Consider the following 24,887-nt stretch of genomic DNA (forward strand, 5'->3'; position numbering starts at 1 on the left):
TTGGTGCTTATATGAAAGACGTGAAAACAGGATAGAATGCTGCCAGCAGTAATCTCTCGTAATTACTAGTAATTTAGTAAGTGGTATAGACCATCCTTCACAATATTACTGAATAAATTCTGTAAAATAGTAGATACTAGATTGCTTACACCACAATTGTCAAGGTGACATCAAAATGAACGCTCAGTTCACTTACCAATTATTAGAATTCCCCTTGCGCTTTTTGCAAGATTGGAACTGTTGATCTGAGTTTTGGCTAAATTCCAGTTTGGTTAATTAAATTCCACATATCTACAGCCCCTCCGCAGTTCACATCTTTTGCTACCACTAAATGCTATTAAAAACCCAACATGTTAAGTCAACATCCTCTGGGCCTGACATCAACAAGGACCAAAATATTTCCCCAATGCAAAGTTAGCGGAAAGCTGCTGGAATCCTTCAGAGTAAAGCAGTGCTGTTGTCGTAAATGAGTACCTACCATTCAAGCAATGTCAAGTTAAAGAACCATCAGACTGTTGTACAAACAAGCTAAAATGCTGCAATGTAAATTGTATTAAGGAAAGAAAATACTTCCCATTAGTAATTACGTATGTGCTCAGTTGCAAATGTCCAACTATTATACTTCCAGATGACGAGGAACCAAGCGTTTATGTTTGGTATGCATTTCCAGCCTTTTCTGTTCCAACTGTACAAGAGGAAGATGAAGTCTGTGATGCTCATCAGTTTCTAACAGTATAAGCATTTTCTTCCCTGAAAAAGGTTTCTCTAATTCTTTAATGAAGATCCAACCTACAATTTGCCAGCAGCTACTCTCCACATAACTCTTACTATCATTTTCCTGTAAATCAAGAAATCTAAAACTCACCTGAAGGGAAACGTTTATCCTGTTGAAGTAGTATATTCTTTACAACTGTGTTTAAGGGAACAGTGTAGGCACACTTCAGTCACTATTTGTTTCTGTCTGGTAGGAAGCTGTGATGTTAGTTTTTTTATTTTTAGCAAGAGTTATATTTCCTGAGTAACATTCATAGCTAATAACAGACTCCACAAAACCACCATAGTCAAAGAATAAATGTGGAGTCTTAGAGTAAAACCAGTCCTCTAAGCCTAAAATTAGAAAACATTCCATTCTTCTAATTTAATCTTTTTTTAAAGTGAGCAATTTCTATTTGGCTAAATAAGGTACAGATGTTTTTAGTCACTGAATTTTCAAGTCAAGTTTATTTGATATCATATTTCAATAGTTTCTATTTTTACTTCAACACTGGATTAGCTTATGATAATAGACACATTCTGTTATACAAAATAACCATGAAGAAATTTAATGGATTTTTTTTTACCATATTATGAGTGCTATGCCATCAGTAGATTTTCTTGAATCATTTACTGTTTTATATAGGGACCTGTATTAAAAATGAAAGATGTAGTACAGAAACCACCTGCAGGGTTCACTGTCAGCTATGGTACATTTCAACGGATTCTGCCTTGAAATGTCAAACTCTTCATTTGTAAGTAAGCGGAATATATCAGCGAGAGGTAACCAGAACAAAAATCAACATGTCCACCCCTTATGCAACATAAATCTCCACGCTCCTCTCAGCACATTGGAGTTACCACCTCTACAATAACGCACACCAAGCTTTTTGGGAAGACCATCCTAAGTGCTTCCAATTGCCACATAAGGACCTCTTCTCCTCTTCTTCTTTTCTTCCCGATAACCCCTGGCTTTCAGCACAAAAGTCCGACAATGCCAACAGCTTCTTTATTTGCCGGGATGCTCTGGTGGAAGTTTAAGCGTGAAGAACCTAATGTTCCACAGGAAGTGATTTGAGGGTAAAGGTGGGCTGGGAACTGGTTAATGAGGTTCCTGAACCCAGGTGATATTTCTTAACGTGTTTTCGGAAAAGTTGTTTGTCAGGGGAAGAATAGCAGCAAAAACTACAGCCAAATGCCTCACCAGTGTGATGTCGGCATATGTGAAAGTCCAAGCGCTTCTTCTGAATGCTGTAAAAAAAATTAAAAATGTATCAGTCATTAGTACCATCAGTAGCAGTGAGCACTGCACAAACACAGGCAGCCAGCCTCTAGCTGGAATGTTCACAAATCCAAAATAGCCAAACAGTAGGTCAGGGGATAAGTCATCCCTAGCAAGATCTCATAGCTCTGTCCAGTGGCAGAGCTAGAACAGAACACATTTTTTTTCCCCCCCCTACCACTGGAGTAAGTTAGTGGAGTTTGCACCATGTTTTCAGCAATATTTCTATTTTAGTGTCAGTTGTGTACCTGTGGATATATCTGTTCTTTGAAAATAAAACCTCTGTACAGGCGTTAAAAATCTAAACTCTTACAAGCACGTGTCCCAATTTACTTTTTACGCATTTACAACCTTAGGGTACAATTGCACCAGCATGCAGCCACACACACCACAGATGCACACATTTGCATAAGCATGTGAATCTGCATGTAATTCCAGCTCAGCATAGTGAAAACTGCAAACCACTCTGAATATACTGAAAAATTTTGACCTTGCATTTGTCACTTCATTCTACCTATTTTCCATTATGACAAAGGGATATATCTCAAAATAAAGAACTTAGCCATAACACAAATACTGTCAAGGATTCATTCTGTATTAAAATATGATGTCTGCTACATACTTACTATGGGTCTAAGTCCTGCCCTGAGACAGTGGAATTACCATCTGGTCCTAATCAAAACCTCATTTTTTTCAGATTCAGGGAATACCAAATATAGGATCTAAACCTTTGGGTTTTGGCACTTCCCCTGAACAAGGCCAACTTAGAATACAACTGCATACAGGCTATAAGAGAATCCAGATTGAGACTTGCAGGTTAGTCTCAGCACTTGTTACCTAACCTCAATCAGGTTTCAAAACTTACCAATTTGTAATGCAAGCTTCTCTGAATTTAAGGTTTCCCTTAAACACATATTGAGGATCTGTTTATTTTGGCAAGAACTATTTGCAGCCCTATGAGCTAGGAAAATTAAAACAATCACCTACAGTAGGATTCATCCTACATAATGTTAGCCAACAGGCGTATTACCTTCTAGATTTCCTCTGTAAAGTTACCTGTAGGCAGGCAGTAAGTAACCCTAACAGGTGCGAATTAGCCCACATATTTAAGTAATGTCTCATATGAAATTAAGATGTCTTGTGGGAATGCCCATCATTCTCCATTGAGTACAGAAGGGGATCCACAGAGACGTCAGATTAAACAACCGACTAAGTTGGCTGAAATTAATTCTTGGACTCAGTAATGTATACACCATACCAGTTTAAAAACGTCTTGGCTGGTGCTGCAAATATTTACAGGTTTTCTATATTCAGGGTTGGGGTACTTAGGTGGTGGTGTTATTTATAGCAATGCAACAAGCAAAAGACTGGACTTAAAGTATGCTTAATCAGGTAAGTATACCTTAACCCTCCTTTCCACTCACACCTAACAAAAAATGTAATTGGTTGACCTGGCATGTCAGAAAACATTTTACTACACAGGCATAGAAAAACTTGGGGTTTCAAGCTAAGATTTACACAAAAGATGAAATATTTTCCCATACATTCTTATTAAAGCAGCTCAGAACTCTTTAAATCCCTATCTGTATCATCACCAGGAACACACAACTTTGAGGAAATCCTCTTGCAGTCTTTTACAGCAAAACTACCAAAAACGTGAACCTGTCGGATTCTGTGCCATCAGAAGCAGTCATCTGACTCTTCACAGTCACTAAGCAAGGCAGGTATCTCAAGCAAATTTACATCTCTCTTTCTATATAGCTCTGAGCTCTTGATATGACAAAAGCCTTAAAGTAAAGGGACTCTACGTGTTGTAAACAGCAGTTTACATACACAGTTACATACACATTTTAAGTCTTGAGTTCATTATGTATATATATTTATGTGTGTGTATGTGTATCAATACACACAGAGATGCACTTTAAAATTAAATGCACTGTAATCCTGAATTTTGATGAGCAGTTGCCACTGCAGATTTCACTATCTTATTTTTCATTCAGTGTCTCTGGTAAACTCAAAGCACAAATAATCTTAACGGGTGAGAGCTTGAATAATGAAACTCTTTTCTAGTTGAGTACCAGTAAACAGTATATATTAATTCACAAACTAAATCAGAATACTGGAAAAGTTTAGAGATAACACTTTTCTGTATATTTCATCCCTGCAGTTATGCCATCCTTAGTCTTGCTTACACTCAGATCTGCGTGCTCATGTGTGATTTCTACCCTTTTACACCTCACTTTTGAATACAGCCCACTGAATCAGTCAATGGGTTCTATGTGGGTGTAAAGTATATGCTTGGGGACTGGAAAAGGGTTGGGTTTGCTTGGGTTTTTGGTTTGGTTTTTTTTCTTTCTTTCTTCCTTCTTTTGTATTCCTACGTTTTGTTGTATTTTTGATACAATTTCAGAAATAGAGGGTGTTATATTCTAGTGTGCTTAAAAATCTTAAAGACTATTACAGACCTGAAATAGATTACTTAAGAAAAAAACCCCAACCTTACTGTATTTACCCAATTCAGGCAAACTGTTTCACAAGTGGCAATTTCAAACATCCAAACTATTTAGGTCGGGAACACTATGCAGGCATTTGCAGTTACTGCTCTGCAGACAGGAACTAAGCATTTTTTTAAGTATAAATTTTACATACAAGAAAAGAATACTTCCAGACAGTGTTATCATTTACTCTTACAGACTCTGGTTAAAACATTCACTTCCTCATCTCATAGACTCTCATTATATAATAAGTTTTTAACTTATTAAAGAACAATCCTATTAACTTCAAATGGAACTAGTTCCACAGCAAAAGTTAAGCATGCAAGTGTTTATATTATGACAGCTAATGTGCAGCTAACAGGGCAAACTAGGCTGGTGGAAGGAGGCACATTGTTAATTTGCAAGCAATAAAATCTTTGATCCCTGTAAGTAGGGCTGACCTATTACAAATAAATGAAAAAGTATATGCTTGTAAAGTAATACTGCAAAAAGAGACAAAATACTATGACAGGTATTACAGGATGGTTTATTAAAAAAACAGATTTTTAGTAGTACAGGATTTAATGACAGTCCCCTGTCACGCTTAGCTGTATCCCATAACTAAAGCTCATCTGATAGGAGAGGAAACTGGATTTCTTGTGCTTACTACAGTAATGCATAAAGAGTAATAGGTTACCAGTGTTCCGTTCTGTAGTCTGGAGTTCACCACTACCGTTCCCCTCAAATTTTCCAACTGCTATTTTCTGCTGCCCGTGTTTACAATTCTGCATTTTTACACAGCTGCCATAAAAATTAGGAAAAAGCCTTTTTCCCTGCTATTCCATTACCAGATACTGAAAAGCTCTTGGTGAAGAAGGAACTTACTTTAAGCTCAAGGTATCTTATCACTTTTGATAGATACATTTCCAGATTTTAATTCTGGCATCAAAAGACTCTCCAGAAGGAGCACTAGTTTTGTAATCAGAATTACCTTTATTATGACAGATAAAGAAACAGAGTAAATTAAGCTTTCCCCCACATAAGTAAAAAACCAAAACTAATCAAGCCATCTCTCCACCAATCACTGCATACCTCAAGAAAGTGACTTGTGGACATTAGCTTATCTTGGTTTAAACCTTTTGAGTTTAAAAAAAACCAAAGCAAACAGTACATCATTTAGTGTACAGAGTTTAAACATACAAGAATTTAGCATTTAAACAGCCTCTAAGGCTGCTAAGTACATACTTTCAACATGTACTTAGGCTTTACTAAAACTAGCTAATGCTCCCACTCATCACATGACACACTCTGCCAGCACTGCAAAATGAAATGTGTTAGCACTCTCAGAAACGTGATCATTTCCTCAGTCGGTGGGGGTGGGAGGGTGGAATCAAAACACTACAAGCAAAGCTGGAGACAAAATCAGTGTGAAAAAGCAGCATGGTGTACCTAATACAGCAAATTAAGACATACAGTTAGTGAATGAACGCATTTTTGTTTTTATACGTCACTTGTCCCAGCACCTCTTCACGCACACACAGATACTATCACCACCTTCTACGGGATATTTTTGTATTTATCACATTAGCGTTCCATACTTCTGCCAGCACAGTCTATGCATTAGTTATATACAGAAAAAGCTGTAAAGAGGGGATGGAAAGCAATCTCTTTAAACAAAAAAGCCTTCATAGAGCCAAGCTCCCAACAGGAATATATTTAAATGATTGACTTGGCTTTTATTAATGGGTTGGAGCACATACCTTAAAGTGTGGGGTTTTGTTGTTGTTTTTTTAAAAGCCAACAGATTTACAGGATTTGTCCAACAGAGGGATTATTTACACTTACCAACTATATGAACAGAGTCAACATTTGTAGGGCCTCTCACTAGCACCTGTTGGGAAGTGCTGCTGCAGAGACCTTGCATCAATGGAGGCGTAAGAGCAGATCTCACATTTGAAAGGCTTCTCACCTACCAGGAAATGGAAAGCAAATACAAAGGATGTAGTATCTTCTATGGGAACACAAAGTCGTGTGGGGAATTCAAAAGAATGTCAGTGGATTAGCATTTACATCCTCAAAGCCACAGCTCATCTTTCACATGATCTTGTTGCTAATGAAGCATGATCTTAGATAATGGTCTAGACAGCTAAAGGTTACAGTCTGTTTTACCAGTAGGAGACCTACTGCATCTACATTTGGCTTCTACCAGAAGTCCAATCAAGAAAAACTGGCCAGAATGATTTCCAAATTTAGTTTTGATCTTTTTTTCTGAATCAAAGTTCAGAGGGCCAACTCTCAGAGTACTCTATGTCACCAATTAAAAACAAACAACTCAGAAAGGGGAAATGTAGCAGAACGGTAAACTTTCAAGAAGCAAAAGGAAATGACATTAAGGGAAAGTCATTTTAGCTTAATGAAGAAAACACACAAAGAGTTTTCTGTAAAGACAACAAGGACAACATTTAGGTCACAAACACAAAGGAAAACAATGACTTTCAATAACAAAACCATTGAGAGGTACATTCTTAAAGGACTAGCCTCCCCTTTCATCTACATTCCCACTGACAATTTCTAATTTACAACATTTATCTTCAAGTTTTTCTGATGTACTAAAATTCTGAAATATTAGCCTTACAGTGGAGAACCTGAAACAAACCTAACCAGAAACCACTGACTAAAAAAAAGAAAAAAAAGAAACAGAATCACAGAATGGTCAAGGTTGATTGGAATCTCTGGAGGTCATTTGGTGCAACCCCCAAATAGGCAAACCTATTTTCATTTTGGCAGTCAAAAATCAAAACACAAACCAAACAAATAAATACATTTGAGTTAGAATGAAAAGTGAACATATTTTAAGAATCTAAGTCCTAACACCAACCCTGGTATAGTAATAATTCTCCTCAAGACAGCATTTCACACCAACGTCATTACAAGTAACTCTCCAGCTCCAGTTTTATTAGTGTTATCTTTTAAGAATTAATGCAGGTGATATCACATTGTGTGATCACTGCATAGTCAGCATGATGTGGAAATCAAAGCATTTTTTTATGTTTACCCCCAGCTATCAATGGGGAAGCAAACAGGAAGAAGCTGATGACATTTTCAGGGGCAGTTGTCAATGGCTTGATATCTAGATAATAAATTACATTTTCATAGCTAATAAGCAGCTTCCTAGAACTCATTAAATATGTTTGCTGTAGGTTACATAACAGGTCAGCTGCAGAACAAGGAATAGGAGGCAGTTCTGGATTTGCAATCCTTCTTCTAGACAGTGACTTATTTTGTTCATTTTTTGCGAAAGTTTAATTTATTTTGCATGTTTTTGGTCACTTGTCTACTTATGCACCTGAATATCATTAACAGTGCCTGGCCACAGTGCCTAGCCAGCCTCCTAGGAGAAGTCGGTTATCTTTTCTTTGGGTATCACCCTCCTTTTCCTGTACCTTTTGAAGCCTTGTCAGTTGCCTTCTACAGAAGCTAAGAACAGAGCAAATGTCTGTCTTTGAAGACATGGCATACTTGCCACCACAGAGATTGAGAATGAATGAGATTGAGAGCCATCTGTCCCAGTAGCACGAGACGTCTATCAGCCCCCTTCACACCTATGTTTCCTGCCAGACATCTGCCTACTCTCCTCCGCTGCTGTGGGTGACGCCATGGCTCCAACGCTGCGGGATGGAGCACCCCCCACGTCGCTCAAGCGTCGGAGGGCTGCACACCTGCCAAACCACTGCAAGAGTATTCCGTTTCTTCAACTCGCTGAAAAGTTAATTTTGCCAGTGTGGACACAGGCGGATATTCCCTATTCACTACGCTGCCAGGTCCTATAGGACGAATTCTCCGCAAGCGGATTTATTTAAATATTATCACAAGCAGCTAATTGGCTCCCCACTGTCCTGTCCACCCACTCACTGCACACATCAAGTGGCAGGTTTCAGAAGGCCATTAATGCAACATAGCACGTTCCCATCCTATTCATTCAGTTAAACTTATTTTCTAATCCTGTAAAATGCTCGGTTCAGAAAAAAGGAGAAAGGCTTCACTTTTTAAATACCAACAAGATGGAACAGATCCAACAGTTCCAGGCAGACAGTGATACAAAGTACGTTCTTCTGTGTAAATTCAGAATTTCTAATGCAAGTGCCTTTTTTGGCAGCCTGATCGACTTAATATAACCATGGCAACGCAAAGTCTATGTAAACAAATCACTTGACCAAGACAGAAAGAACCCCAGAGCATCAGTCACAGAGAGGCTGGGCCTTTGATAGAGGTTCAACATTAAACTTTAAAACAGAAAACTGAAGCAGGAAGCTTTCCAGAAAATGAAAGGGAATGTAGCCAAGGTGGACAAACAACAATCTCTTATATTAAAAATCCTGAAATATGCCAATATGTGCAAGTTGATTTAAAAAGTTTTGAGCAGACGTTCCCATTCTTTCCTGGCCATGGAGTACCAGTACGGAACAAAAATTTATGAACTGGTTGAAGTCCGTAACCATCTGAACTAGCAAAGGCATGCTTCTCAGTTAACGAGCCAGGGTCATAAGCTGTCCTTGTCTTTGCAGTATGTATACCTTTACATAGGTGTCTTCTGAATATAGATCCTAAACCAGGATCTCTGTAAATATACCCATATTCAGGAAGGCAAATCAAACATATCCTTAACGATCAATATCCCTCAATGTCACAAAAAACATTTAAGTTAAAAATTTGCCTGTTTGTTAAATCAGGATCAGAGTGTTTGGTTTTTGCACATTCATCGCAAGAGGGAGAACTACCAATAGGTAAAAAAATACCCCTTTTCTCTAAAAGTCCTTTTCACAGCACGAAAGAAGCACTCCTACACAGCATTCAATATTCAACCATACAGTACCTTTTTTTTTTCCTCCCTAAGCAGTTTATCTAAGTGGTAACACAAAGACGACATACATATAATCCACCTGTATGCATTAACATATGCTGTGTCAGAGAGGCCTTGAGCCTTGTTTTGCATTCGCAGTGCCGGCAGTGGAAGGCTTTGATGCCAGCATGCGTTCCCATGTGTTTCTGCAGAGCTAACTATAAGGCGGCTTCCTGTCAGAAAGGAAACGAACCTTGTCACAGCTGGAAAATCATCATCTATTCTTCCTGTGTAAGTGGTCTGAAGGGATGACATTTCTCAGTTACTGTGTTAATTTAGGCTTTTAATGCCTTTTATCATGACTGTTTAAAGCTATTAGTTAGGAAAGACTGACATCATTATGGGAGGGATGAGAGCACAAAGATTCCTATCAGACCCATCTACAACCAAGTACTTCAGTTATTATTTTATTATCTTTCAACTATTTATTTATATTCCCAGAATGACATACTTTGCTGTGTTGAGTAATTTACTAGCAGCCAATGCTGCGTAATGCAACATGATTATATTCGATTGTTGTATTTTGATGTTTGAATGGTCCACCTAAGTCTTCTAGAATTTTTTTGTCTGGATGAAAAAGACAGATTCTACTTTCTCAATTGCATGACGTGCTACTCTTTCAGGCCAGCAAGTGGAATTTATTTAGAAGGAAAAATAATGCATATGAAAATTATATGTGTGCTTGTATACAAAGAGAGGATTCCTAGGGAACAAAATTGTAAAACATTTGAAAAGGCCTACACAGATCACAGATCTGCTGTTCCAAATTCCTTGATTTTCCAGATTCTTACCCACACCACGCTTAGGATACCTCAAAACCATTTAACTCTATGCCTTAAGCACTTAAAGTTCCTCAAAACTCAGCAACAACAGGTAAACAATGAGTGCTTCCTAAATTCACAAACAAGTCTATAATGCTGTAAAGTCACATCTGTAACATACAATAATTTCAAAGGGAGATATATAAGCAAAGAACAACTTTAAAATCCTTGTCCTGTGGAAGTCAACTATAGCAGGTTTAAAAAGTGCTTACATCTCTATCCAGACTATTGATCAGCACTCAGCAAAAGGAAACAATGTCCTTTTGAATCATATCTGTAAATAATTAATTACTAAGTAAATACTATTTCCAAATACACACACTACATTCACATGTTAGATGTAATAAACAGGCTTACTCATTCTTTAAACACTCCATAATGAAGACATAGCTATTTTCATGACACATTTGCGAAGGTAACTAAAGTCCTACTATTTTGAAAACAAAGTATTTTAGAAAACAACGAAATTAGTTTATATTCTACTCAAGACTTCTACTGGTAAGAGTATTCCTGCTAATTCTGAATTAAGAGTGAATCATACATCTGTTATTTTATGCAACAGTATTCAAAACAAGAAAGATGCAAAAGAGGATTTAATCCTCAGTTACTTGTGCGGATTAACACTTTCTTGCACCGGAGAAATAAAGCTTACGTTGCTCAAAGAATAAAAGCCCTTAACTTGCACGAGGGAACTTAAGTACTCAGGGGAGCTGCTGAAGTGTTCGATGCATAGAACGTGTGAAAGCCTATATGGAAAAATCTGGGACTTAAACAGCAGGCTTCAAAATGAAAGCCAACTCTGAAAGGCAAGCTGTGCCATTCTGAATAACTCTTTGTATTAATTTTTCTCCTCTTCCCTAAACATTTGTGGTCTTTCAAGAGGGAAAACCATCACAAAAAAAATTTGTCAAAGATCTAGATTCTAAACTCCTACAGGACAGACAGAACATTTTTAGAGTTATGAAGCAGACACCAAAAAAGCAGGGGCTAATTTCTGCAATATCTTTGTGAATCCAATACAAGTACAGTAGTTCAAAGGCATAACATGCCAATTCACAAACAGGGAAAATGTTCTTTGTTACCGTTTCTACTCATGGAAACCAGAATTAAAACTGTACTTTTTATACATTTAAAGGACATGTCTTTCACAATGACATAACAGAACAACCTCTCTTTGTTAGGGGATTAAATGCTTTGTAGAAAAGTAGAGCTATTCGGATCTTCTAGCTATTTGAATTACTCCTTAAAAAACATGTAAGCATAGCTGCCTACTTCCAGCACATGTAATAGCTTTAAATGCAGATTTCAGAATTCTGATAATATTGCGGACAGTGCCTATCTTATGCAGCGCTTGTGGTGCAAACTCCCCACAAATACTGACAACTTCTTTCTTCTTTAAGGAGAAAAGAAAGACGACACTGTTACTAGGAGTGTTGGTTCAATCTTCTAAGTTAAGGAGCGAAAGTCCAAAGGAACCTGGAATTTTAATATGGATGATTTAATCTTTCATCCTTCAGCTGTAAATAAGGTGTGTTTGAGACAGTGGGAAATTCCAACCCATTAAGACCAAAGGGTCTTGAGTACTCTTGATCAAGTTTTAGGCTCCATTAAGGTCCCACATGCATTATAACACAAGATTTTAATGAAACAGTCAGGCAGGACTATCAATAAATCTGCCTTGTTAGGAATCAGTTTCATTCTTCCCAGTTAGCTTTTGAACACCAACTATAGGCAGCTGGTCTTCACAGATGCCACTATGATTTTCACTTCTTTATATAAACTATTGGATAAAACTCAGCAGCTGAAAAGGTTAGACTGCCCTCTCTCTGTAGCTCCTTGCTAACTACTTGATCTGTAACTTAAACAGAATTATGGCCACATGCTTTCAAGAAATTCACAATGATGGGTATTAATCACCATTTTCCCATATAGTCATTAAAAAAAAAAAACAATACTCCAAATCAGTAATATGGTACACCTCCATAAAGTTTTAGATGATAAAACTGTACTTTGTGGCTGAAATAAGACAATAAAATTTGGTTATATTCTTTAGTATCACTAGTATTCCCTGTGAATTGAGGCCTTTAACTCGCATGCACCGTCAGCAGAATGCACAACCCGACCTTGTACATGAATGTATTAATTAATACGTGAATTAAAAGCATCGCTATATCTAGTGTATTCTGTTTTATTTTCTGATGGGAGAAAAATGGCCAAGAGAACATTATTTTGAATTGTAGTATTACATTAATTTAACTTGAAATACAGAAAAATAAGTATTTGAAAGACATAAGCAAGACTCAGGTGATGTTAACTAATAACATCATGGGGTTCAGTTGTTCCGCTATTTTATCCTTTAAAATATACACGCACCTAATGCCATACTCATAAAGATCTTAAACCTTCATATAGAACTGCCTTTTTCATAAACTTGAAATAGATTTTACTAAATAAATTCTACCGCCTAATACTGAAAAGAATGAAGACTTCCAATTCATACCTTCCAGCTATCCTTGTAGCAAATAAATTAGGTAGAAATCATCATTTTAAACTCTAACATCAGTAGGTAGTCTGCAGTGATGTTTACAGGCAAAGAGGAACACTGAAAAAGCATCTGAAAAGTAAAAGCCAGTGTGATGTTGTTCATTTGCTGCCCCCTTCTGGGGAAAAACAAAACAGAAAAAGCACCACAAGACAGCCGGAAAAACAGACACTCCCTGCATACCCTTACCGACACTTCTCTGATAACTCAACCTTTTGACAGCAGATCTTTTTCAGTTTAAAAGCTTTTTATTTTAAGTTTTAACTTTAAAGTATCAATAGACTCTAAAATATATTTCCCAAATGAGTCTTAATCTAGGCATAATGAGACACGATTCCGGGAAGAAGAGAAAATGAGGCTACTTGCTTTGGCACTCTGGAGCTCTGCGTAGCAGCACTGGCTGCGCGCTCAGAATCGCAGCCAGCACAGCAGCATTATCTTCATGCCATTCCGCCATCAGCTATTCAACCTAAGCTGCGGGACACAAAACTGAACTGGCTGCGATTCGCAACAGATTCTCTTCTGCCATGGGGTCAGGGCCGTTGGTGGAAAGAAGAGACAGCCACAGGCTGGTAATATGGCTAATTGCTAGTTTTGTTAGTTTGCCCTTCAAAGAGGCTGTAAGAAAGAAACAGCGTTAACATGAAGTTTGCTTTGCTGTACAGATAGCACAGCAAAACTCAAGTCAGAACTAGTATGAAAAGTTCAAGTAAGTTCTTAATCTTTGCAGTAATTACAAACATCGTTCCAGGGAGAGCTCCAGAGACCCAGTCTATTAATGCTCTTTTTACTTCCGAAACAGAGAGGTAATGCGTTCATCAGATAATGACACATTTCATATATAACCTCAGACTAAATTTGGATTGCCATACTCCACTGGTTCAAAAATAACTGTTTTAATGACATAATGATGCAAAGTGCTTAACTTTATACTTCTCCAAGTTCTTTAAAACTGAGACAAATCATTTCAAAATACCTCACCGTGAACATGGGAGCAACTTGTCTACCTGCTTTGTAAATTTGTAATGACTGAACCGTGCTTTGACTATGACAAGGCTTGTTAACTGACTACTTAATTAAAAAAGAAAAAAAAAAAGAAAAGACCAATGCCTATGTGAAAGGTACATCATCAGCACATTGGTCTACCCTCTACCTACTAGCAAAGCAAGTAATCAGACCTTTGACTATCCAAACACAAATTCCTTTTTTTCTTTCTTTTTATTACACCAATTTCAGCAAGCTACTAAAACATGTATTTATTTATTCCCACATGAGCAGTAACTACTTCAAACCAGGAAATCCAGATTCGGTATAGACAATTACTTCAGTCCTAGAAAACAGTGGGGTAAAGAAGCTATTTGGGGAAAAAACTGACAGTTTGAATTAATTAATTATAATACACAACTTTAAAAGTCAGAAAGTGATTTCTCTAGTTAAACTGAAGGTGTCTATTGTGAAAATATTTTCTAATAATGTAATAGACATTCATATGGCCATAGACAACAGCAACAAAAAAAAAATCCCCCCGAAACATCCCCAAAACCAAACTCACATACTTAGAAGAAACCTAGAGAAACAGAATGTACGCTAACTTCTCTACCTAAATACTAGAAAAACTATTATTAGAATATCACGTGATGTCAACTCGTGGACGGGTGGCTACCAGAGATCACTATCATCTTTATCAAAGAAAAAAAGATCTTTTCTCAATAACAGAAAAGCATCAAATGCCTTCTCAGGTTCTCTTTGGAAGAGAGGATGCACTTGAGGTCAGACAAAGTCTTAGTGTTAACTCTTAGAACTGCAGATAAGTGGAATTTTGCATTAACTGATAAAAATGGTGCTTCAATAAATATGCCTCTTAGAAATGCAGCCATGACTGCAAAGGAAGCTGTACACTGTCACCGTTTCTTCATCTAGTTTACGCGCAGAATTCCAAGAAGTCTCACAGCACATCTCTCGGCTCTTCAAAGAGCACATCTCAGTGGCTCTCCTTTGTTATTGCTTGTAACAAAACGTAAGAGAAAAACCTTTAGAAACACCTTTTGATCAGCACCTGCTTACTTTATTCAAAAGACCGGTACTATCACAAACCAAGTAGAAGACAGCTATTTGAGTAGGGTACCTTATTTTTGTTCAGGCTATCTGTGGGCAACTTTCTTGTGAAAATAAGTAAGTAGATAAATAAGTGTGCCACATTATCAATTGTTCTGTAATGAACATCTACAGAAGTACTTGGAGCGTAACAAAATGCAAGTTTTGCTGTAATATGGGTCATACCTACCGTTGGTACTACATGCAAATTAACTTGAATCGTTCTTTCTAGTTGCTTTTGTATCGGAGCACGTAGGATTATCTTCAGCCTTCTTTCTTCTTTCATTTGTTTTTCATTTGTTTTTTTTTCTCATGGATTCGTTTGTGATGTCCATTCATCTGACGTCTGGTTTTGAGTACCTGATCCTAAAATGAAGACAGAAGGGCTGTAGAAGTTCTGTGATTTTCCATATGCTCTTTCAACTCTGCTCTAGATTGCCAATTAAGAAATAAGTAAACTAATTCAAAAAGAAACCCAAAATACAGTATCAACCAATATTTTACATTACCGTCAGTGACTGAAAAGACTTAAGAATTTGAGGTAAGATACTTTCATGTGAAAGACAAAGTTGTAGAGGGACTTTTGAGATCGTGTAACCCTCATAATTCAGTCCACTAACAGAGGAGAAAAACTTTGCCGATCATTCTGTGTTACATTTGTGAAACACACACACACAAAGGGAAAAAAATAGCTTCCCAAAAAAAGCTAGACAAGCCATTTGTTTGGGTTTTTTTGGTTTTGGTTTTTTGTTTGTTTGTTTTTTTAAACTGTAGGGCAGAATTAGATCCAAGTTGTTAAATATAGGTAATGTTGAGGAAAGAACTGTTCTATTTTACTTTTGCACATATTGCAAATATAATGAATAGGCAGATGACTTACAGCAATGTTTAACTGCCATTCACACCCACCCCAGAAGTACAGATTATCATTCTTGGATGCACATTTTCATTATAAAATTGCCGCAGCGCTGCTCAGCACAAAGAGAAAAACAAAGTGAAATAAGCACAAATTATAACGATAAAAATGATAGCATTTGGAAAGTCACTACTGTGTGTGACACACTCACCACCACAATAAATATCCCTGTTTTTTAAAAGTGACAAAGCAGGAAGGAGAACCGTGATTTTCAGGACTCTCATTTGACCTGATTCCCTTGGGTTTACCAGATTACAATGTATTTATCATACAAAAGCTTTATCTAACAATGCACATTTTAAATAGTTGTATTTTCTAAGTTTCCTCAGCTAAACTTCCAACGATCATTACACATGTAGATAATGAACAAGCAACATATTTACATAATATAACTATTAAGTTGCAAGGAATTGATTTATTTTTATGCTAGGAAAATCCAAATATTAAGTTTCCTTTCTTATACTGTTGTTAAAACAGCATAAAATTCTAATTACGTTGTTAAGACTAATATCAAGATCAGTGAAATGACAGCCATTTCCAACCTAAAATAAAAACTTAAAAAACACAGTGCTGCATACACTTTTAATATATAGCATATTTTGTAAGACTAGGAAAAAAATTAAATAAGCCCATTAGATGATTGAGAAGATAGCCGGTATTTGTTTCAGAGCAAGGGGAATACTTTAATCCACAGAAAATATCATTTGGCACAGAATCACTTAATTGGACTCAATCTTTTTGGTCCTGACATAGTTTGTATATTACTGCTTTTGTATGAGTTAATTATTTTAGCAACAAAGTACCAAAAATTCTCTTTTTGCACACTCCCTCCCAAAGCCTACAAACAAGATATAAAAGGTGATGTTAATTGTTATATATAAATGAATCAATCTCAAAACAGTTGCACCAACTCTGAAGGCAACTTGTAAAATCCATCAGCTTAAGCAGTATGTATCAAATGCTCCCCACAAGGGCTTGGTAATGTAAGACATTTCAGCACACTGCTGTTTACAGGAAGAAAAAAAATAAAGATTTTTCCTCACCACATGTCATCAAGCCGTATGTATTAAATTGCCAATTCCTTTTAATGTGACGGCACAGCAAGCATCAGATTACAAACCCTGCCAGATTATGGAGCCTCTAGCGACTGGGGGAGAAGGGAGAATAAATTGCCAATTTTATGATCATTTACACATTAAAAAAAAAAAAATTAAATTTCTTATGCTTTTTTGAGATGGTATATTCAAGACAGTATTATGAATAAACAAACACTTACCTGACCCTCCATGCAGTGTACACCAGCTCTATGCTTCAGAGTGGTTCAGTGGTCAATACATCACCACCAACACAGTGTATGTTAGGATGTCACGACGGAGCTGAAGCCAGTGACCCTAAACAGTCTAGATGTCACATGACCTAAGGAAGAAATACATGAACTTTTATATAGCAACGTACTATATGGTCTCACAGCCTAGTAACTAAGAGCATACAGCACATACCATTAAAGATGATGGCATTTTTGGTAATTTATTTTAGTATGTTAAGGTAGATTCCCAACATATTTCCCACAACACAAAATAAATCCTATATTAAAAAACAAACAAACCCCCAGCTCATTAAGGTTGCTAAGCCAAGAAATAAAAATTAGGAATTGCCAAAATTAAAGTTGCCTTGGTAACCTTAATTTCATTGCTTTTTGTGTATATACTCTATGCTCACTAAACAATAAACCAAGGCTGATGAAGCACTACCCATTCTACAAACTGAATTTTGGAAGGATCATGTGGGGGAAAAAAAAATTTGTATACAGTCAAGTCAGACAATTGAAGATTTTACACCACCCACACAGGTGATGAGTGTTTGACTTTGCAATCTTTATTGTGAGTTTCCTTAAATTTTTTGCGGGTTTTTTAAAAACACCTTTAACATGTTTTAGGCTTTATTTTTTGAAACAAAATGCCTGAGAAGTTAAAACATAAATTCCAGGTTTCCCAATGGGGGATTATATCTGGGCCGACTGGCATTGCTGAAACCCTTAGATACACCAGAAACCTCTGATGCTTGAATTAATTGCCGTTTTGAGTAATGACAGCAATAGTAAACAGAAGTGATTGTGTATCTTGTTATATTAATGCTGGTTCACGTATCTGAGACTCTAAATCCTTTCTGTCCACTTCAGGCCACCCTGTTGCCCAAGTGATTTTCATTCTCCAAGACTCCCCACTTTATTTTGTTCTCTGCCCATTATGCCCTGTCCCACTGGCAGTTTTCCTAATGTGCCAAATTCTGCTTGAGTTCATCTCCTCATCTCATCACGTCCTCTAGCAACTTCTCACAGGTTTTCCAGCCCCACTGTTTTTTAGTATCCAAGTTTTTTTATATGCTCTCTATGAAAGAATTAAAAACCTTTGCAGCCAGGTACCAAAGAAAACTGGCAAGTTTTCTTAGTTCCTGTCCCTGCCTCCCTAAAACAGTCTGTCACAACTAGCTTCCTGCAGTAAGGTATCTTCACTGTTCATTGAATTTTTCAGAGGCTGTGAAGAGGCCAAATCTCGACAGACTTTTGCATCAGGAGTGTGCCTTTCATCTATTCTAACAGAAGACACCATCTGAAAAATGCTTAGATCTTTCCTGCAAGCCATGGAATATTAGGGCTTTTTAAATAAAAGGTATCCACAGTCTTACTGGTTCCACTTGAAAACATTATGAACAGATAGTTTTCCCCCATACGCATTCCAGAAAATTGGTTGAATCATTTTGGTTGATCTGTTTTTAAAGGAAAAGTATCAGTTGGAGGCAAAGAACCAACATAAAAAATTTCAGCCAATACAGTTTAAACAAACAAAAAAGCAAAACAGGTAAGTGAAAACAGTATCTTTTAAATAAACAGCAACATTGGTAACAAAGCAGAGCATCTAGAGCAGTAAAAAAAAGGCAGTGCGGTTTTATAACACTAAATAAGAAGTAAGCAGTTAAAATATAGAAGAAGTGAGAGATATGCAGGCATAGGTCAAATTCATTTAATTTCTGTTTTCAGAGGAAGGGGCCTTCTTTAACATAATCTGGGGGAAAGTATATTTATCAGCATGAAGAAGAACTGCTGCTAGAGATGTATAGCCTCTACCATTATTAAAAAATAAATTACAAAATCAAATTTGATGGTTTAACTATGCATAGCTCCCACCCCTCCTTTTGTTCACCCCACAAGAGGCACAGCTGGATAGAGTCCTTTGAAAGTTGCTTTAGGATTCAAGAAGTGTTGAAGTTAGCCGTAAGTATTGCTCATTTGATGGAACTAGAGTAAATATATATTGATTGATAGGCTGCTATACATTTCCCCATCAGATTCATCCTGCGTCAGTTAACGAGATTAACCGAAGGCAGCAGTCAGAAGTCACAGATGCAGGGACAAGTCTCTCCACATAGCTCTGTTCTAACCACAAGTCTAGGACTTTGTAGGTCAAGGTCTGAGGAATTGGAACTTCTAACATTGTGAACTGCAACGTGTACTTTTGACATCATTAAATGTCAAAAAAGGAATCAGAAAGAGACCAAACTCTTGGTCTAAAAGACCTAAGTTGTAGATTGAACCTGTCTGGCTGTCATTCAGAGTATTACAATTCTGGTGTTATTCCAGTCACACTGACACAAAGCAGAAGTCAGAAAAGCTTCAGACATGAAGCAGCCTTCATCTTTGATGTTTTAAGCAGTACAGTAACACCCCCCCCCCCCCAAGTGAAGGGTCTAGTTTGATAACAAAAAAACAATAAAACTGTGAGTTAATACAGAGTCTTCCTTGTATGAAGCAAGAATCTCTACCTATTGCAGATGGAAATAAAGCTCTCACTAAGATGAAGAAAGACTGATGAAAGAAGATAAACTTGCTGCTACTAACTTAACAAAGAAGAATTTCCTTTTAAACTGACAACTGGTTATCTAACCAAACAATTATCAATTGCCAGAATAAGCCCATCAGAAACTCAAATCAAAATAAGCCGTATCCAAACCCCAAGCATCTCATCCTGCATCCAGATTCCCTGCACTGAGTGTCATCGTCATCTTCTTTTCTCCTCTACCTACTGAACAGCTGCTCAGCTGCGAGCTCAATGCAGCTGCTACATCCCACCGCCACCAACAGCCTTTGAAGATGAGGATCCTTGTTTAGCGCCTTCAAGCAAACTGTAAGAAGTCCCTAATCCTCTTCCCCCTTCAAACCACAGTTTCAATCTAGCTTAATGAATGGTAAAGCCTTCTTCCACCAATTAAAACAAATTTATTTGTACATACACTTGCATAAAGCAAATATTTAGCACTGGGAAATTCACCTCCACTCTATAAAAGCAGACAGAAGTAAAACATTTAATCAGAAATCCAATACATGTTTACAGTATTTACAAAGCATTTGTTGCGCTTTACAAACTAAGCAGTTAAAAAAAAAAGTAAAAGAAAGAGACCTGTTGAAGGGAGGGAGGGGGGAATAAAAAAGTTAAAAAAAAAAACAAAAAAAATCCACCTACATTTGGAAAAAAAGTCTCTCGCATCTCTCACATTCAGTACATGGATGCAGTTTGAAACTGTAACCATGGTTGCGCAGATGCTTGTAGACCTTGACCCATTCCTTAGCTGTACTAAAAGCCACAGTTTGTTATAATAGGTTAAAATCACATTAAATGCATTAATTTAAAATAGAAGACAGATATTTCTCCACGCTAAACAATTATTAACATAAAAGTTCAAACTTAACTCTTATGTAGTTTAAAGTGTTTTGTGCTTATTAAAGCAATATGAGGCTGAATTTGGCTGAGAGGCACAGTATTTCAGAAGAAAGAACAATTATTGATTATGAAGACACAATTTGACCATGGGGGCTCTGGCAGCAAAAGCAAGGTTAGCTCAGTTCTAAGGATGCTCAATGCACTCCCCTCCCCCAGTGTCAAAACAGAACAAAAAAAACCAGGATAACAAACAGTTCTCAAAGATTTCAAACCACAATTTAAAATGAGTTAGCAAAATATATACTTGCAGTGGAGTTATTTTGATGTGAATTATGGAGCATATGAAAAATATTGAAGGAACAGATACTTAGGAATCATCAAAATACCTAAGCTTCAAAGGATTATATTTAGGGGTGAGATGCAATACACTTTACTTGCCCATTTTCTTCTAAGCACATCTGCTGACAGTCTAAATTTGGTCTGGAGAAAGTAATGGTTGGAGGTTGCGGGTTTTGCATAGAGGATTTCTGTTGAATGGGAAATGCAATCAAGACCACTAGCCCTTTCCTGTGAAGGTTTTAATACAAAATCACTCAACTTTGTAGCAATTTCTGAACTCTTTTTCAAGGTTTAAGATTCAAAGACCAAAAATGAGGACAGGCAGCGTGATTAGTCTTTCAGGTCTTTTGCCTCTTTATCCCTGATGCTGATGGTAAACTGCCACTATACAGCCTACACAAGTATTGACAACTGTTTTAATTTATACAAGTAAACAACAAATAACATCATGTAATCACATGCAAGAATCAGCACAACAAATTGATAGCTTTGTCCTAAATACGAAATTAAGAAGAAACTTCAGCATACTCCACCGAAGTATTTCAGCAATTTGTACTTTTTTTTTCCCACTAATCAGTTAGGCTTTCATGTAGGTTAAAAGTTATAACAAGCATACTGTAGCAAATAATGTTAGCAATTACAGCTAAAACTTGACATTAAGTTAAACTCAAGCTTGGTGCTAAGAAGCTACAGTTAAAATTTATTTCAAAAACTATCCCCATAGCAAGCTGGAAGGCTCTCGCAGACGTTTTATCAGCTCCACAAGCATAACAAACTGGCAGACAATAGTTCTTTGTAATGTTATGGTAAAACTCCCTTTAAAGGAATGAAACATCTGAAAAACACTAGCAAGCTGAAGACTTCTCACAATTTCTTTAATGTTTCTTCTCCACCTCAAAGATGTATAGGAATTAGCATGGTGTCAAATAGATATTTAGAAAGGCTTCTTTTGCTCATATTTATCACAAAAATGCAAACAATATTCAAAACAACTGCAAAATATTTACAATTCTATAATATACAATTCCATAATAGCTTAAAAAGTTATTATTTAACCTACTAAATTTTTCAACAGGAAACTAACATTAAGTAAACTTTCTGCATATGTTAACATAACAGCGAATGGTAAGTTATAATCTTCAAAATTCACTGCCCCCAGACGTAATGGAAATTGTCAAAAACATATCCCAGAAAACCTAGTCTCAGGTTGTTTTCTCACTACAGTTGTAAGGGAGATAGATTTTTTTATCCCCCCCCCCCCCCCCCAAGGAAGGAAATTACTCATTCAAGAGACAACTTACAATTTGTCAATACAAAACAGTTCTCCTTTCAGTTAAGAAAACATTGTTTGTATAAGCACCCATAAATCTTTTCACTGTTGTAGCCATCTCTACTTTGAAATACTGTGAATTTCAGCTGTCTATGTGCTCTCCTTCCCAACCTCTTAGAGAAAAAGTTAGACTGGACTGCAGCCTTGTTGTCGACTTACAGTTGCATACAATTAAGTGGAGACACTGCATGTCGTTGTGAAGCAAGAAAGATACTCATTTTGCTTTTAGTTCTAAAAATGACCCTTTTTTAGTCACTTTTCCTGCAGAAATTCTGCAATAACCTTCTATGAAAATTCTATCTCCTGCCCTTTTAAACAGTAAAAACTCAGAACAACCCCACCTATCCCAAAGACAAAGAAGACTTCGAAATTAGACTGCACAACACATAATCTAATCTAAACCCTTCAAAACCAACGCCACAACACAGATGCAATGCCCAGCCTAGCTACTAAGATCACAAGAAGCTCTGTTATTCCACATTCCCCAATGCTCCTAACATTGCCTTTTTTCTTATCTGACCACTGCCACAAACTCCAGAGCACTCCTGTGAGCCATCATCTTCTTTCACATAAATTACCTGGTTTTGCACTGGCCTTACTGAGCAATCAGAACCAAATCAGTAGTTCAACCCAGACAGCAAGAATTTGGTCTATATTAGCAGTAGCAGCTGTGGAAACCTTGCTAAAAATCAGTCGATCACTGCAATCACCTGCAACACTGAATGGTTAAACAGAAAAATGCCCAGACTACCTTTGTACGCAAATCTTTCAAGATGTTACCTACAGACTTGAAGGTAAGCACTAAATGCATGGCTTTATTGAGGGTAAAACACCTGCAATTAGTAACAGAAACATTTCTACGTTTTTCCCTCCTTGCTTAAATAAAGTACATTTGGTACAAAAGCAACATTTGTAGTCAATGCAAAGGAGAACAGGACTGGAATACTGGAATTATGTCCTTTTGTGATTTAAGAGACACAGATTATGTTATTCTGCTAAGGTCCTCCATTTATAAATGGAGATAATATTTAGCTATCAGCAGCGTCACAAAACTTAGAGATAAAAAGCATTAACCTTGATAGAATTATCTTTACAGTAATGTTACAGAGCCATTAAAAAGCTAATAATACTGAAATTAGTGGAATATGACGGTCAACTGCTCCTAGAAATACTCAGAGTCCACAATATAAAATGAGACAGGATTTTGCAGAATGAAGGAACATCATCAAAAAGTGAATATTTACAACACTTTTTAGAATTTTTGCAATTCGTATATTTTCTTTGTTTAAACCAGTATGAAGATGTTTTACTGTAGCTTCTCATGATGGCATTTACAGCTCATACTGAAACTCTAATAAATTTTGCATTGACCAAATAAAGTTACGTGCACAGAGAAGTTTATAGCTGAGGCAACTGTATGAGGAAAAAAAATAAAACTTGACTTACTGGTAAAATCACTGTGCGGACATTTAAACATATCCTGATAATGGCAAGCTACATGAAGATTTCTTATCCGCTCAGTTTCAAAAGATGATGAATGCATTGTGCACTGAAAGAGATGGGCTTTCCTCTGATGGCTGTCTCTGTGCACTTTCCAGGCACTTTGTGACATAAAAACACTTTCACAGATGAGGCACTGGTAGGTTTCTTTTATCCGCTTGTGTGATTTTAAATGATTTCCCATTAAGTCCCACTCAGTCATGGACAATAAACGCATTTAAAGCCACAATCCACATCATGACCCTTTTCATGGATTTTATGAGTATCTTTCGACTTCATTGCTACATCACACACGTTGCAGAAACGCTGCGCTCTCTCAGAACCCAGCTTTAAAGCGCAAGCATCTTTCACAGGATGAGCTAACCCTTTACTGTCAACATCTAGCTGTCTTCTGATTTTTGTAATTTTTTACACCTTGATTCGGCTTTAAGGGTTTTCATCTCCCCAGCTAAGGTCTGAGTTCTAACACTGGAAATACAACAGAGGCCAAGATGCACAGACTGGGCTGCTGCTTCATCTTTGCTCTTGGAATATGAAAGAGAAGTCGGCACTGCAGAACAGGGCTCCTCAAGCTGCAAATGAGCTGCTGCTTCTCCAAACAAGGTGTTCACTCACAGGAGTGAGAGGCGTGAGGATTATTGCCCTGACTGCTTGGGCTCATGTCACAACAGTGAGGACTCATATTTTGAAGCATCTGACACACAGGTAATAAAACAGATCTTTTTTGCAAGATTTTCTTCGTTTTCTTTATTTTCTTGGTTAGCTTCATCTCCCATGCTATATGACTCATTTTCATCTTGGTCCATTTTAGGACAGCCTGAAATTTGACACGCTGGATCTGTTTCATGCATATAAGCCAGGTGTGTCCTGATCTTACTTTTGATGCTGCTTGTCAACTGGCAGAGCTTGCATCTGTATGACTCCGCCAGAAACATTTCCACCAGGCGGGCAATCTGGGCTTCAAAACCTTCAGGCACAGCAGCATACAACTGGGATGCTGCTATTTCCTCAGGGCAATGCAGGTTCATTGATGCAACACATCAGTATTTGTATTTAAACTCATTCATCTTCCATAGTTGCTGGTAGGTAAATCTGTAACAGACAATAAACAAACCAGTTAAAATCCACTTTATGATTTCAAATGTCTTTTATCAAAACTCTAAGCCACAATGAAATCTAGATTCAGATTCCAGTCACAGGGATGTCTGTAGATCTTAAGAC

The 24,887-nt window shown here is 37.1% G+C and overlaps 1 pseudogene across 1 annotated transcript; it reads right to left on the reverse strand.

Moving 5' to 3' along the window:
* Positions 1–1,202: 1,202 nt before the first annotated feature.
* On the reverse strand, positions 1,203–24,694 carry LOC143157277 (uncharacterized; annotated as a pseudogene). Its single transcript, XR_012994752.1, has 4 exons — positions 24,544–24,694; positions 9,450–9,563; positions 6,355–6,478; positions 1,203–2,004 (listed from the first exon to the last, which is right to left on the reverse strand). The product of XR_012994752.1 is annotated as an uncharacterized LOC143157277 (transcript).
* Positions 24,695–24,887: the final 193 nt, after the last annotated feature.

Source organism: Aptenodytes patagonicus, chromosome 2 (genome assembly GCF_965638725.1).
Source record: "Aptenodytes patagonicus chromosome 2, bAptPat1.pri.cur, whole genome shotgun sequence".
NCBI lineage: Eukaryota > Metazoa > Chordata > Aves > Sphenisciformes > Spheniscidae > Aptenodytes > Aptenodytes patagonicus.